The 14,415-nt window shown below is 42.3% G+C and overlaps 1 protein-coding gene across 2 annotated transcripts in view; it reads right to left on the reverse strand.

The window, feature by feature from the left end:
- The window catches only part of PKIG (cAMP-dependent protein kinase inhibitor gamma), a 111,059-nt gene extending 100,642 nt beyond the window's left edge, over nt 1–10,417 (reverse strand). Inside the window, exon 1 of one of the 2 annotated variants that reach the window (XM_082600623.1) lies at nt 10,315–10,417. The gene's annotated coding sequence lies outside the window, so the exon portion shown is untranslated. The remainder of the gene's footprint in view (nt 1–10,314) is intronic. The other variant, XM_082600624.1, reaches the window with a different exon arrangement.
- Nucleotides 10,418–14,415: the final 3,998 nt, after the last annotated feature.

Here is a 14,415-nt window from a genome sequence, read left to right on the forward strand (position 1 = left end):
ACCCTGATCTGCCTGAAATCCAAGGTCTTGTTCTTCCTGCTATACAACTCTGCATTCCTACAAGTTCTAGCATTTTCAAAATAATGCCTGAAAGAGACCAATGGCTCTGAGGCCATAGGAAAGCTACACCATTTTTAGGAGCCTCTCTGGAAATATCATTTTAATTAAGTTTCAGAAGGCACTTTCAATCATAGTGCCTTCAGCTTGAATAGATTATCCATAAGAAAAGAACCTAAATTGAAAAGATCTAATGCCTCAGATTTTAACTTAAAAAACCACAAGGAGGGCTTCCCTGGTGGCGCAGTGGTTGAGAGTCCGCCTGCCGATGCAGGGGACACGGGTTCGTGCCCCGGTCCGGGAAGGTCCCACATGCCGCGGAGCGGCTGGGCCCGTGAGCCATGGCCGCTGAGCCTGCGCGTCCGGAGCCTGTGCTCCGCAGCGGGAGAGGCCACAACAGTGAGAGGCCCGCGTACCGCAAAAAAAAAAAAAAAAAAACCCACAAGGAAACAGGTATTATGTTGCAGATAAACTAACTTATAATATATATAGTATTTATTTTCTTAGTCAGCAAAATACAATCAGTAAGCAGTAGAATGCTAGGCTTTGGTACAAGAGTTCAAACAGAAACACAGTCTAGTCCTAGAAGTACACTGGCTACAGAGAATCACTTTTAAAAAAAATCACCCCAATCTGCCTCATATACGACTAAACAGTCTCATAATAAATTGTTTATGAAAACTTAGAAGTTATATTTTTAAATGACATTTGTATATGAAACCTTCATTCTCCAGGCAGTTGAGATGCCCAAATAGAGAATGTTACAGCATAGAATTACTCTGATACAAGTAAAAATTAAATTAAAAACAAAAAGGAAACATTTTGCTCTGTTTCTTTGTTTACAAGGTATCATCTGCCTATATATCTCCCCCAAATCCTACCATTTTCAGAGCCACTCAACTAGGTGCTAATCTCTCTAATACTGGCAGCTATTAGCTGTCTCAAACCAAAGGAATCGTTTTTTCAGTAAGAGGGGTGTGCCACCAGTCCATATGGAAGCAAAGGCAGCAGCTGAAAAATGAAACTGAGCAGGGGGTAGCAGGAAGCTTAACCAATCAACACTGTGAAACATAGTTCAGAAATAATAGACACATAGATCAACGGAAGAGAATTGAGTTGAACTGCCCAGAAATAAACCCACACATATATGGTCAATTAATTTTATTCAAAGGAGTCAAGAATATACAATAGGAAAAAGATCATGACTTCCATAGTGTTGGGAAAACTGGGCAGCCACATGCAGAAGAATAAACCTTGACCACTTCTTACACCATATACGAAAATCAACTCAAAATGGATTAAAGACTTGAACGTAAGACCTGAAAGCATAAAATTCCTAGAAGAAAACAAGGGGGTGGGTAACCTCCTTGACATCAGTCTTGGCAAAGACTGGATCTGACACCAAATGCAAAGGCAACAAAAGCAAAAATAAACATGTGGGACTACATCACACTGAAAAGCTTCTGTACAGCAACGGAAACCATCAAAAAAAATGAAAAGGCAACCTACAGAATGGGAGAAAATATTTGCAAATCACATACCTGATAAGGGGTTAATTTCCAAGATATATAAAGAACTCATGCAATGCAAAGAAAAACAAACAATCTGACTTAAAAAACGGTCAGAGGACTTGAATAGACATTTTTCCAAAGAAGACATACAAATGGCCAATAGGTACCTGAAAAGGTGCTCAACATCACTAATCATCAGGGAAATGCAAATCAAAACCACAGTGATATCACCTCACACTCGTTAAGATGGTTTTTCTCAAAAAGACAACGAATTACAAGTGCTGACAAGGACGTGGAAAAATGGGAACCCTTGGGCACTGTTGGTGGGAATGTAAATTGGTGTAGCCACTATGGAAAGAAGCGTGGAAGTTTCTCAAAAAATTAAAAACAGAACTACCATATGACCCAGCAATTCCACTTCTGGGTATTTGCCCAAAGGAAATGAAGTCTCTATCTTGGAAAATGATCTGCATCCCCACGTTCACGGCAGCATTATTTACAATAGCCAAGACATGGAAACAACCTAAGTGTCCATCGACAGATGAACGGATAAAGAAAATATGGTGTGTGTATATATATACACACACACAATGAAATACTAGTCAGCCATAAAAAGGAAATACTGTCATTTAAAACAACATGGATTACAGAGTGAAGTAAGTCAGAAAGAGAAAAACAAATACCGTATGCTAACACATATATATGGAATCTAAAAAAAAAAAAAGAAAATGGTTCTGAAGAGCCTAGAGCAGGACAGGAATAAAGATGCAGATGTAGAAAATGGACTTGAAGACACCGGGAGGGGGAAGGGTAAGCTGGGAAGAAGTGAGACTGTGGCATGGACATATATACACTACCAAATGTAAAATAGATAGCTAGTGGGAAGCAGCTGCATAACACAGGGAGATCAACTCATCAGCTCGGTGCTTTGTGACCACCTACAGGGGTGGGATAGGGAGGGTGGGAGGGAGATGCAAGAGGGAGGAGATATGGGGATATATGTATATGTATAGCCGATTCACTTTGTTATAAAGCAGAAACTAAAAACAAAAACAAAACAAAACAAAAAACATGGATGAATCTTGAGGGCATTATGCTAAGTGAAATAAGTCAGACAGAAGACAAATACTGTATGATCTCACTTATATGTGGAATCCAAAAAGGAAACCAAACTCATAGATACAGAGAACAGACTGGTGGTTGCCAGTTGCCAGAGACAGGTGGCAGGGGTCGGGGCAGGAGTAGATAGGTGAAATGGGTGAAGGTAATCAAAAGGTACAAACTTCCAGTTATAAGACTAGTAAGTCCTGGGGATATAATGTATAGCACGGTGACTAGTAAAAATAATGTATTTGTATATTTGAAATTTGCTAAGAGAGTAAATCTTAAAAGTTTTCATTACAAGAAAAACAAAAAAAATTGTAACTATGTCCGGTGATGCTTGTTAACTAAACTTGTGGTTAATCGTTTCATAATACATACATATATCAAATCATTATGTTGCACACCTAAAACTGATACAATGTTATATGTCAATTATATCTCATATTTAAAAAATCCTTCTAATACTGTTTTAATCATTTAATCAATAAGAGGTTAAAAATATACATAAATTAAGTTCATTATCAAAAAAGAAGAAAAATAATAATAGCAGCTAATATTTACTGAAGGGTTCCCATGAACGGGCACTATGTTCAAGTGCTTTAACTACATAGTCAATCCTTAGAACAACTGTATGCAGTAGGTACTATTATTAAAGAACTTACTCAACGCCATACATTTATTCAGAATGTTACAATATTCAGAATATGGTAAAGCCTTGAACCTTTGCTCCCGCATTTACTGGTTGATTCTGAGCAACAGACACTCTCTGATTCCAGTCTCCATAGCTTTAAAATGTTAACTGCATGCCATAGTGCAACATCTGCATTTCCTAGGCCTTTGTGGCTGGTGTCACTAAATACCCCACCCACTCATGTCCTAGCCAATCCGAATCAGGGCAGGAACAATATTAGGACTTCTTCTGTTACCACTGTGAGCCTGGGAGGAATGGCTGCCCTCACCCCACTCCCATGCCCCAGAAGCCAGCCAAGAGGCTGAGTCAGTTTCTCCACCCGCCCAGTCCTGACTTCTCTCCTCTTCCCAACCAACTCACTGAGTTGAGACTCAACTGATGAGACTCCAGCATGCTGTCAATGATGTCAGTGCTGGCTGAAATCATCTACCCCACCTCAAGGGTAACAGAGAATCGAAAGTATCTACATATGAAAATCCCTGGAGAGTTCACATTTCTCCATGTATTCAATCCAACTGGAATAGCAGAGGATTAGGTTATTGGGGGTAATGTAATTTTGGTTAACTGGCGGTCACCCAAAAAGTCTTTTAAATGACATTCTAAAATGGATCAATGTACTGCACTATTTTGTAAGTAGTAGATTTGAACATAATTGAATCCTTGGCTGAGAAATTTGCTACATCTCAGGGTGGTCATCTGAACACTGGAACAATATGTTTTGAGCATGACTGCAATGTGGAATACACTTTATACCACTGGCTTACACATACATAAAAAGGGCTGAAAAAAAGTTTTACAAAAGAAAGCTTATTCTTAATATATGAGATATAATCTTTTTTCTGTTCTATTGGGGTTTTTTTCCCACTTAAAAAAAAAAAATGCTGGAACTCCTCTCCCAAATAATTCCTCTACCTACTAATTCCCAACCTACTGTAGGTAACACCCTACGGTTTGAAAAGCACTGGTACAAGCAGCCCTTCACAGTGTGGTTTTGCCAGCACATAAGACCAACCCAGGAAAGCAATGTTGCAAGTAACCAGTATTGGACAGAACATACAGGCTCTGTTTTCTGAAAAAATATATATTAAGCTGAATTATTAATTGAGGGAATTTTCCCCACCTACCAGAGGGGAAAATACATGACAGCTGTGCAAAGGTTTCCTTTAATCAGGAGACAGTGGGATTTAACAGAGCACATGACTTGGCATCAGAAAACCTGTATTCATTTTGCAACCCCTAATGAAATAGATCTTGGCAATGATAATTAACAGCTGCTAAAACCATTCTGTGAAAGGCTAATGAGAAACTTACAATGAAGGGGTCGTGCCAACAAACACCAGAACCCAATGATCAATCTTAATATCACACAAGGTGAGAGCCAGCCTTTACTGCCTGCTGATATGATACACAGCACCACCCATAAAGCAATGGACAAAAAAATAAAGGAAATGGAGGAACACATTAAAGGGATATAACCAACCAAATCCAGAGTGGTTGTACAGGACAAATGACCTGATTTTTCAACAAATAAAAGGCAAGGGCGGGGGGGAAGAACAGACGAAATTGCTAGAGATTCAAAGATTTACGAGACTATCACCCAGATGTAATAGGTGGTCCTTGTTTGGATCCCAATTCAAACAAACCAACTGTAAAAAGACATTTATGAGATAACTGAGGAAACTGAATACCAAACGGATACTAGGTAATATTTAGGAATTACTATGTTCATTTTCTTAGGTGTGATTATAGGGGGAAAAAGGGGGTGAAAAAAATCCTTACCTCTTAGATGTGTATTAAAGTATTTATAGATGAAATGATATGATGTTTAAGATTTGCTTTAATATAACCTAAGGTGGGGAGGGAGTGGGGGCTATAGATCAAATAAAACTGACCATATGTTGGTATCTGTTGAAGCTGGGGTATAAGGTATTATACCATCTTTTGTACTTTTGTATATGTTTAAAACTTTCCATAATAAGAAGCTATAATATAAAAAGAAAATCAGAAAACCTGGATCCAAACTCCAGAATTCATTAGATGTAGGAGCTGGGAGGTTTCTTAAACCCTTTGATCTTCAATTTCCTCATCTGAAAACAGAAATGATAATCCCTATTTAAGAGTTACTGGGAGGAATGAAATGAGATCATGGGTTCACATCTTTTGGACATGCAGCTCTCAAACTGCAAAACGCTTAAGAACATCAGCATGATAGTTAATTCCCTCTCTGCAATGCTCTGGAAGCAGAGACACATTACAGGTTTGTGGAAATAGAGATAGGTAATAAGCTGAATCCATCTGAACTCTCAACAATTTTTGTTTTGTAGTAACCCTTTAATAAGACACTGTTTACTTCACTGGCCCCTTTCTCCCCAAAGGAGAGTGTCAAAGATATTGCAATCAATTGCAGGTCTTGCGGCTTCCCTGGTGGCACAGTGGTTAAGAATCCACCTGCCAACGTAGGAGACATGGGTTCGAGCCCTGGTCCGGGAAGACCCCACATGCCGCGGAGTAACTAAGCCCGGGTGCCACAACTACCGAGCCTGCGCTCTAGAGCCCGCGAGCCACAAGTACTGAAGCCCACCTGCCGCAACTACTGAAGCTTGTGCGCCTAGAGCCTGTGCTCTGCAACAAGAGAAGCCATTGCAATGAGAAGCCCTCGCACTGCAATGAAGACTAGCCCCCGCTCGCCGCAACTAGAGAAAGGCTACACACAGCACCGAAGACCCAACGCAGCCAAAAATAAATAAATAAAATCTATTAAAAGAAACTGAAAGTCTCTAACTTCAGTTGTTTATATTTCTTGTTTACTTTCCCAATTATATTTCCCCTGCTAAAGGTAGAAAGTAATTTTCAGCAGACTGTGTTAAGATAAAACTGAATGCAATTAGGAATAAAGGTAATCTAAATAGGACTTTGTTTAAAATATTCCAGGTGCTTTGAGAAGAATAGATTTGCATCTTCCAGCATTAATGCTTCATCTCAAATAAAAGGAAATTAACAAAAGTTCAAGTCTAAGTAACACAAAGAGAAATCTGTCACTATCTGGCTTCAGCTTGCAGAATGGGTTGGTGGGAGCCAGGGTGATCTTTCTATAATGCGAATCTGATTAAGCCATTTCCCTTCCTTTCAATGGTTTCCCTCTGCTTTTAGGCAAGAGTCCAAACTCCTGAACAAAAAGGCTCAGGTGGCTCTCCAGCCTTATTTCCTCCCTCCTCCCCTAGTCTAAGCCCCTTCTCCCCACAGGCCCCCAAGGCTTCATCCTCCACTCCTTTCTCCCTTACCTCTTAGTTGTCAAGTCCTATTGATTCTCCTGAAACGTCTCTCAAATCTGCCCACTCCATTGCATTCCTGCTGCCACTGCCCTAGACCAGGCCCTTTTTTTTTTTTTAACGTTTACTCCCCCATCTCCCCAAATAGGATATATCCTTATTGCTTTTTCCAATTATGAAAGCCATTCATGCTCATAAAAAAGAAAAATAAGGCAATAAAGAAAGGAATAAAAGTCTCCCCATGATCTCACGACACAGACATAAAGAACTTATCTTTCTGGCACATTCATGTTCATGTAGCAGCATTATTCAAAATAGCCAAAAGGGGGAAGCAACCCAAATGTCCATCTATGGAATGGATAAACAAAATGTGTTCATAAATACAATGTAGGTACAAAATGTGTATATCCACACATGGAATATTATTTAGCCTTAAAAAGGAAGGAAATTCTGACACATGCTACAACATACACAAACCCTGAGGACATGATGTTAAGTGAAAAAAGCCAATCGCAAAAAGACAAATATTGTATGATTCCATTTATATGAAGTATCCAGAGTAGCCAAATCCATAGAAACAGAAAGTAGAATGGCGGTTGCCAGGAGCTAGGGGGAGGGGGAAACGTGGAGTTGTTTTAATGGGTATAAAGTTTCAGTTCCGCAAATGAAAAAGTTCTGGAGGTTGACTGCACAACGCTGTGAATATCCTTAACACTTAAAAACGGTTATGATAAATTTATGGGTATTTGACCACAATTAAAAATAAAAAATTGTTTTAAACAACTCATCTTTCTAGACATTTTTCCTATAAATATGTATGTATACACTTAAAGAAAACAAAAATAGAAACATACTGTAATTTGTTCTTCACACCTAACCATATGGTAAACATCTTCTCATATATATGGCTCCCACCTCCTTTTTTAACAGCTGATAGTACCCATCATATAACTGCATCATGATTTAACCAGTCGGTTTTCAGTTTTTCAGTATTATAAAAACATCACAGTCAACACCTTTGCATATTTTCTCATCATGTCCATAACAGACATCTGGTTTTTTTACATGCCTTTTTTTCTGGTATCCATACCCTGATTTTCCCAAGGCAAAAATACCTCCTCTTCACACAAGCACCCATCCTGACCCATACCTCCAAACCTCCAGCCAATTCTTATTCTATCTGACTAGCTAGGCACATTTATTTTAAAGTTTATTTCTAGGTATTTATTTTTCATGTTGCTATTGTCATTTCACCTACAATTCCATTTTCTTACTATTGCTTTTTGTCTCTCTTGTAGCTTGCTTATTTTTAACTCAATTCTCTTGAATTTTCTCAGCAGATAATCATATCATAGGCAGACAATTGTATCACTTAGGTAGCGATTAAGAGCAAAAGCTCTGGCTCAGGCAGGCCCGGATTCAAATCCTGTGTGACCTTGGCTAAGCATTTTTTTACCTCCATTTCCTCATCCATCAGCTGGGAATTACACTAGAGGCTATCTCCCAGGGTTGATGTAAAGATCACGTTTTCAACTGAGACTTCATGGAGAGTGCTTAACACAATGTTAGTTCAATAAATGTCTCCTATCTGTTGAGAAAGAAAATAGAACTTTCTCTCCATGCTTACATCTTTTATTTATTTCTTCTGGTTGCATTACACAGGTGTGCTCCTTTTCGGCAATTACCTTGCTTCCCACGTCTCCAAAACTAAACAAAACAAAACAAAAACGCCGTCATCAGACTCTTTGTAAAGGATCTGCGCTGTGGACCGCATCCACTCTCACATTCGCTGGAAAGCTGTGCCATTGATTGTCCCCTTCATCTCCTGTATTTTCTCAGTCTCTCCCTCACTACTGGCTGTTTGCCATCAGCATTTAAATCTGCTTGTTGTCTCTCTCCTGCTTAAAACGACTTCACCTGATTCCCCAATTGCTCTCCAGCCTTCTTGCTTCTCTTCACAGCCAAACTTCTTGGAGCTGCCTACACTTTGCCTTTACTTTCTCACATCCCACTCTCTCCTCATCCCACTGACATATTACATTGAACCTTTGGAACCTGCCGATATTATAGATTCCACCCCCATCATTTCACCAAATCTGCTCAACTGGGTCTTCAGTGACCTCTATATTTACTTATGCAAAAGGCACATTTTTAACGTTTAACTTCTTTTACTTGAAATCTCAGCAGCATCCAGCAAAGTGGACCTCTTCCTTGGGCTTTCGTTACTACACTCTCCTAGTTTTCCTCCCACTTCTCTGGCCATTTCTTCTTGGTGTAGTTCTAAGTGAATGGTTCTGCCTAGAGTGTACAAGATAGTGGCCCTGAATGACCTGGGCCTTCAAAAGAAAAAAGAAAAAACTCTCTGAATGGGTCTCTTCCAATACTGATTCAGTTCCAGTTGTACGGGACTGCTTTTGTCTCCATGAATGTACCTTTAATGTCTGGAATACATGCCATGGGGGCAAGAACCTGATTCCTTACTACTTACACAGTGCCTGGCTCATAACAGGTGCTCAGTTAATATTTTTTTGAATCCCCATAAATGAATAACTGCAATGTGAAAAACAGACTGGAGAAGTGATGAGACCAAGAAAGAACAAAAAAAGTCCTGACCTTTTGAAAACCATACCTCTGATCACACAACACACACTCACTGCCTGACTTAAATCCTTTGGTGCTCCCCACTAACGCCCATGACAAAGTCCAAACTCAGGAGGAGATACAAGTAAAGTCTTTCTCCTATATGAAGAGCACCTGCTTATCTCTCAAACACACCGAGCCAGATCACTTCCACTTCCCGGAATCTGTCTCCAAACAGCTATGAAATCCCTGCAGATGCCCAAGAAGCCTGCACTCTCTCCCCAAGACCTTGCACTGGCCGTTCTCTCTGCCTAGAACACTATGCACTCCACCAGCTTCATCTTCCGGCCAATACAGAGGCAGCCTTCATGTCTCATTTTGGAAGTCATCTTCTTTTGGAAACTCTCTTTGACCATCCTCCCCAACCTCATCTCCGGAAATCTGGGTTAACTGCCTTCTCTGTGCATTCACAGTCCCCTGTATGTCCAAAATCATAGCTGGAATCACAATGAGTTCCTATTTATACCTTAAACCTGTGGAGTTCCCCGAGGACAAGATGTCTCATTCACTTTTTTACCCCTGGCAATTAGCCCAGGCCCTGATACACAACACATGCTCAATGATGGACCTCCTTGGAGTAGTAGTAACAACGAAAGCTCCCAAGGCTTACCTGCAAGGATTTGAAATATATTATATGCTTTGTAATAAGCTTCTAAGATAGGTGCTATCATTATCCCCATTCTGCAGATGGGAAAACTGATGGACAAAGAAGTGAATCCTCTCTGGCCCCAGAAGAGTCGCACAGACGCACATTTTCTGCAATTCTGAGTTATTCCTCGGCCCCAAATAAGAAGAGCTTTAAAAAAAAAACTTTCGTATCACGCCAATGGCCCCCAAATATAAGAAACAGACCAAAGCGCAGGACGGGGTTAAAGGGCAAGAGGGGGCGCAGCCCCGGCGCCAAGGGTGGGGGGAGCGGATAAAGGTCAGGCCCCGTCTCCTTCCCGGGAGTCCCCAGCGGCCCAGCCCCTCGCCCGCTGAGACGAGTCGACGCCGGGAACCGCGCATAAGGACCGCGACTGCCCGCCCGGCCCCTGCTCACCTGCCGTCCCGCCGCCAGCCGAGCACGGGCCGCTGGCCCGCAGCGCCTCCCCCGGGCTGCCTGGCGCCCGCCGAGCGCAGCGAAGCCTGTTGCCTTGGTGACAGGAGCTGCCGAACTCCCGCGGCTCGCGCTACGGCGGCTCGGAAGGGACCAGGAGGCCTTGCGGCCCCTTCTGCAGCCCCCTAGCGGGCGGAGGAGGGAAAAGCGGGCGGAGGAGGGAAAAGCGGGCGGAGGAGGGGAAAGCGGGCGGAAGTCCGGGTCCGGAGCGGAGGGGGACTAGGGTAGGGGTTTGCAGCCTCAAAGTTGGCCCGAAGGAACGGGAGAAGGAAGGAACCTTTGGGGAAAAGGGGGACAGCCAGGCCGGGGGAGAACTTGGGCTTCATATCCTGCCTGTGCCTCAGTTTCTCTCTCTGTCACCTGAGATGGAGAGTATTCCGGGAGATGACGGAGCCGCAGGCGGAAGCTTGCTAGACTGGGAATATTTAAAGACGTGAAAACTGATGTGGGAAGGGTGGCACATGCCTCTCCCTCTTTAATTTCCAAAACGGTGGTGGGACAAAGAATTTTTTTAAAAAAAACCAGAACAAGAAACAAAAAAACTTGTTTCTTTGGGCTCATGGTGAGAATGCAATCACCAGATTTAATTTCAATATGAGAAATAATGTACTTTAACTTGTGACTAGCAGTTATACTTCCTGGAATAATCCTGCAGATAATCTTGGAACATGAGCATAAAGAATATTCATTGCTCCATTGTTTGTAACAGCAAAAGGGCTGAGACCAGTCTAAACGTCCATCAGTAACGGATTAATTATGGTACATCCGTAAAATGGATTACCAGAGAAAGAATTAAGAGGGACTGAGGTAGATACAGATACAGTTTCCATATAGACCTAGCTTCAAGCTATGCATATAGCTGTTGACTGGAAAAAGAAAAAAAGCACAACCTAAAAGTTGAGAATTATGTTTTATTTGGCTGGACACAGCCGCTCAGACAGCTCTGAGAGACTGCTCCAAAGAAACGAGGGAGGAGTCAGAATATATTTGAGTTTTTGCAACAAAGATTACTGTTAATTAAAGAAAAACATATCTCAAGTTGAGGGATTTAGCACTTTTCTGTGTATGGGAAGATGCAAGAGTCTGGGCTCACTGAAATCATTCCTTTGATATGCACCTTAACTATCTAGGGCCAGTATCCTGCTTCTCTCCATCCTGAATCCCCCAGGGTGCACAGCTGGGGGTGACTGCAGTGGCTGAGGTTTGGCAGCCCGTTGGTCTCCATCCTGAGTTCCTTCAGGCCTCGCTATCTGGGGTGTCTGTAGTGGTTTGATGGCTGCAGCATCCTTTGTTCACTGTTATGTGTTACCTACAAATTGGCACTTGCCACCTGCCTCTACAAGGATTAAGTTATGAGTTGCTGCAGCTGCTGACCTTCAACACCCAGTGAAAGTTCAGGGTGGAGATCAGGAAGGAGGCACTCTGTGCTCTAGGAAAAACTGGCAGAACAGGTCTAGAGATGGTTAGATTTTTTTTTTTTTTTCCGGTACGCGGGCCTCTCACTGTTGTGGCCTCTCCCGTTGCGGAGCACAGGCTCTGGACACGCAGGCTCAGCCGCTCCGCGGCATGTGGGATCTTCCCGGACCGGGGCACTAACCCGTATCCCCCGCATCGGCAGGTGGACTCTCAACCACTGCGCCACCAGGGAAGCCCCCAAGATATTTTTAAGAGAAGATTTTATGAGCCCAATTCTTACATTTCCTCTTATCTAGAAAAGCACTAAAATCTTTCACGGTGATGTCTGCTTCTCGTGACTAGCAGCAACCTTCTGCAAAAATGTGTGCTTGATTGCATGTACTCCCCCTTCACCAAAATCACATATACAGTGACCTTCCTCCCTACCTCTTTGGAGCTGTTTCTCAGAGCTATCTGAAATGCTGTCTCCCGGGCTATAGTCCTCATTTTGCCCCAAATAAAACTTAACTCACAACTCTCACATTGTGCATTTTTTTTCAGTCGACATATAGCAGGCAACATTTTCACTTCACACAGCGATAGTCTCCTAAGTAGCCCTGTCTTTGCTTCTACTCTAACTTCCAACCCTGCCCCAGTCTCTTCTCCACCCCGCAACCAAAACGATCCTTTTAAAATGTGAACATGATCACATCCTTCCCCTGCTCAAAACCTTTAAGTGTGCTGAACAAAATCTAGAGTTACCATGATCAACAGACCCCGCCCGCCTCCAAGTGAACTACCTCCCTGGATAGCTGTCCAATCCCATCTCTCACCATTTTCCCTCTTGTCCAGGCTCCAGCCACCCTGGCTTTGTGGTTTTTAAGTTAAGCATACTTCTATCTCAGGGCCTTTCCTCTTGCTGTTCCACATTGGGACCACTCTTCCTCCAGATAGCCCCATGACTTCCTCACTTCCTTCAAATCTCTGCTCAAATGTCAGGTCTTCAAAAAGACCTGCCCTGACTATTTAAAATAGCAGACCCCACCAACTCTGTCTTCTCTTCTCCTGGTTTATTTTTCTTTGCATCTCCTGTCAGTATCTGATGTAATTTTATACATTTATCTGTTGCCTGTCTCTTTTTGTTCCCAGTGAGTTTAAGGTTCTTGCCTCGCTCGTCGTGAAAGAATTTGGAGACAAAGCAGGGAGGTTAAGAAAGTAAAGTGAGAATTTATTTAAGCAAGAATCCACTCTCAGAGGGAGAGGGCAGACAGGTGAGGAGCTGCTGCCCTGGGCTTCTTTGGCAAGCCGGTTATGGCATACAAATGAGGGGGCGAAATAGTCACTGGGGTAAGAGGAGTTTGGGGGTCATATTCCCTGATTTTCATCCCAACTCCATCTTCCCGAGGGGAGGAGGGATTTTTGTCCTTATTTAGTTTAGATCAGAAGTGTCATGGCGTTGGTGCATCATGGGTACTTCTAATCTGCTAATTTAATAAGGCTAATTGTTATTGTAATGAGAGCATAATGAGCAACAGGTTACATTCGGACGCAGGAGATTCCTGCCTTTCCTCACCTTTCTTTGTCTGCTTCCAGGACACTTATCACCCAAAATGTGTGGTTTCCTGTTAGTCTGGAGGTTCCTGCTTTTCTCTGTCTGACCATGGACTCCTGCTGTTTACAAGATGCGTGACTTCCTCCCACCTGGCCCCTGCCCCTATTTCTTTGCTCATACCTAGCTACCTGCCTGCTCTAACATTTTCACTACAGCATAAACTCTTTTAAGGGCAAGCATTTCGCTGTTCCCTGCTGTTCTCTCATCACTGGAAACAGTGCCTGGCACATAGTAAGAGCTTGGTAAATATTTCTTGAGTGAATGAATAAGTTACGTGATATAAGCAATGTACAACACCACGTGGTTGGAACGCTACAACAGGTAAAAGGGGAGTGGTAGGTAATACCTACACAGCTGGCATATGCATACAAGAACTCTGGAAAGAGATTTGGGAGATGGCGGGGGGGCGGGGGGAGTAAGCTAATACATTTCCACTGTATGTACTTGAGAAATAAAATACTGCCTGCCATATCAGTAAACAAAGGATCTAGCTACTACATTACAGCCTCCCGTATGACAGTGAACCCTGAGGGAACTCAGGAAGGAAACAAGGAATGCCTGCCATCTAGTAGTCATCAGACTGCAGCCACTCCCAGCGGTGCAGCTTGAGGAATCTCAGGATGAGAAAACACAGGATATGCACCCAGATAGCTGAGGTGCATATCAAAGGAATGATTTCAGTGAGCCCAGACTTTTGCATCTTCCCATACATAGAAAGTGCTAAATTCCTTAACTTGAGATATCTAGTTTTCTCTTACTAAGAGTAGCCTTGGTGGTGTTGCAAAAACTCCTATCTGTCCTGGCTTCCCCCTTTCCTCTTTGGAACAGTTTTCTCCGCCTTTATCTGAGATGCTGTCTCCTGGGCTTTAAGTCCTGAGAATGTCTGCCGAATAAAACATAACTCTCAACTTTTAGGTTGTGTAATTATTTTTTCAGTCGACATTCTTTTATGCAGTATTTTAAAAAATCAAGTTCTAGTAATTGCAATGAGACAAGAAAAATGAAATGTTTAAGTATTAGAAAAAAGAATAACTTAT

This window comes from Mesoplodon mirus, assembly GCF_964341445.2.
Source record: "Mesoplodon mirus genome assembly, chromosome: 15".
In the NCBI taxonomy this organism is placed as follows: domain Eukaryota; kingdom Metazoa; phylum Chordata; class Mammalia; order Artiodactyla; family Ziphiidae; genus Mesoplodon; species Mesoplodon mirus.